Here is a 2,500-nt window from a genome sequence, read left to right on the forward strand (position 1 = left end):
GCATACATATATATTATTAACATATATGTGCGCCACATATTTCAAGTATGTAATCATGTGACCTTAGGAGAGGACCTTGCATGCTGAGGGTGATAATCCATACTGTTATATCGTTCTCCTGATATGTAAACATTTAATTGTGTATGCTTGTGATTGACCCGTCTTTTGCTCTGTATATATTTCAACATGTTGACATAGCTGTAAGGTTTTGTTAAATATATGTGAGCCCAAAGAGGGACTAAGATTGGGGTGAGGATAACCTATGTTACCTCATCCTTTTGAGATGTACGTAATCACTTGTCTCAATAAACTCGTCAAAGTCAAAAAAAGTCTCTCTCTCTCTCTCTCTCTCTCTCTCTCTCTCTCTCTCTCTCTCTCTCTTTCTCTCTCTCTCTCTCTCTGATAATAATCATGATGATAACGTCTCTATCAAGTCAACGATATCATCAACAATAATAATAAAAATAATGATGATAATAGATAAAAAGTAGTTGCCAATGATGCCTTAGAAATAAAGATAAAGGTAAAAAATAATCATCATCATAACCATGATACTGATAAAGATAATGATAACAATAAAGATCATATCAAAAGAAAAATTAATAATAACAATGATATAATGATGATAACAACAACAATAGCAATGATAATGATAACAATATTGATGATGAAGTTAATAGTAATAGTAAGAATGATAACTAAAACTATGATAACAATAACAATGATAATCAAAGTAATGAAAATGATAACAATGATAATGATAATTATAATAATGATAATGATATCGATAATAACAATAATAAAAATATCGATGATAATGATAATAGCAACAATAACAATAAAAATAATAAATGAAATAATGATAATAACTATAATAATACTAGCATAAATAATGATGATGATGATAATAATAGTGATGATAGTGATACCAGTACTAATAATAATGGTTATAATAATAGTGATGATAATGATTACAAAACTAATGATAATAAAGATAACAAATAATAACATGATATTCATAACAAGAATAGCATTGATAATGTTGATAATGATAGTAATGACAAAAATGATGATGCGAATAATGATGATAATGATAATGATGAAATGAGGATAATATTCCTAATGATATTGATAACAATAATGGGGATGATAACAAAAATTATAATAGAACAATAACAGTGATAAGAATGATAGTGATAATAATAATAATTAATTAATAATGATAAGATTAAGAATAAAAACATTAATGACAAGAATAATGATAACTATAATAATAACAATTACGATAACAAAACTTATGATATTGTTAATGAGAATGATAATAATCATAACACAAATGACGATATTAATGATAATGATAATGACAATAACAATAATAATCGGAAAAGTAATGACAAAGAAGATGATAATGACTATAATATAATAACAATAATAACAATTTATCACTATCATTAACATCAATTATCTTTTATTGCTATCATTATTATCATCATTTTCAAGATTATCATTATTATTATTATTGTTACTATCATTATCATTATCATCATTACTATAACCGTTATCATTGTCATAATCATTACTGTTGTCGTTATTGTAATGCTAATGTTATCCTCATTATAATTATGATGATGGTGATGATGATCATCATTATCCTCAACATTATTGACTTTATTATCGTTATTATTACTTATTAAGATCATTATTATTATTATTATTATTATTATTATCATTATTATTATTATTATTATTATCATTATTATTATTATTATTATTATTACTATTATTATTATTATTATCATTATTATTATTATTGTTATTATTATCATTGTCATTATTGTTATTATTATTATTATTTTTATCATTATCATTATTGATATTATTATTTTTATCATCTTTATTATTATCATTATTATTATTACTATTATTATTATTGCCATTATCATCACTATTGTTGTTGTTATCATTATCATTGTTATTATTATCATTATAAATGTCATCATTATCATCATCATTTTTATAGTTATCATTATCATCATTATCATCACTAATACTGTTTTTTTCAATATAGTGCATTATTTATATCATTATCATCATTATTATCAACATCAGTTTAATAGTATATTTTTATTACTATAATATTTTTTTTCCTTATCGTTATCCTCATTATCATAATGCTGTTATTACAACTATTGTTATCATTGTTAACTTTCTCTTCATGATGATAATTATTATTGTTATTAGTGCTACTCTCATCATTATTATTATCGTTATGAATATCATTATGGAATCATTATTAATGTCATTATATTTTTTTAGCATAATTACTCTTACTATTTTGTCAATATTACAATGTTATTCTTTGTTATATTTGATAATGATGATCATAATGATGATAATAATAATGATAACCATGATAGTAAGAATAATAGTAATAACAATGATAGGCATAACAGTAATAAGAATCCTATTAATTATCATTTCTATTATCATCATCATCATC

Source organism: Penaeus japonicus, unplaced genomic scaffold (assembly GCF_977035675.1).
Source record: "Penaeus japonicus unplaced genomic scaffold, GWHDUDI00000001_assembly GWHDUDI00000004, whole genome shotgun sequence".
In the NCBI taxonomy this organism is placed as follows: domain Eukaryota; kingdom Metazoa; phylum Arthropoda; class Malacostraca; order Decapoda; family Penaeidae; genus Penaeus; species Penaeus japonicus.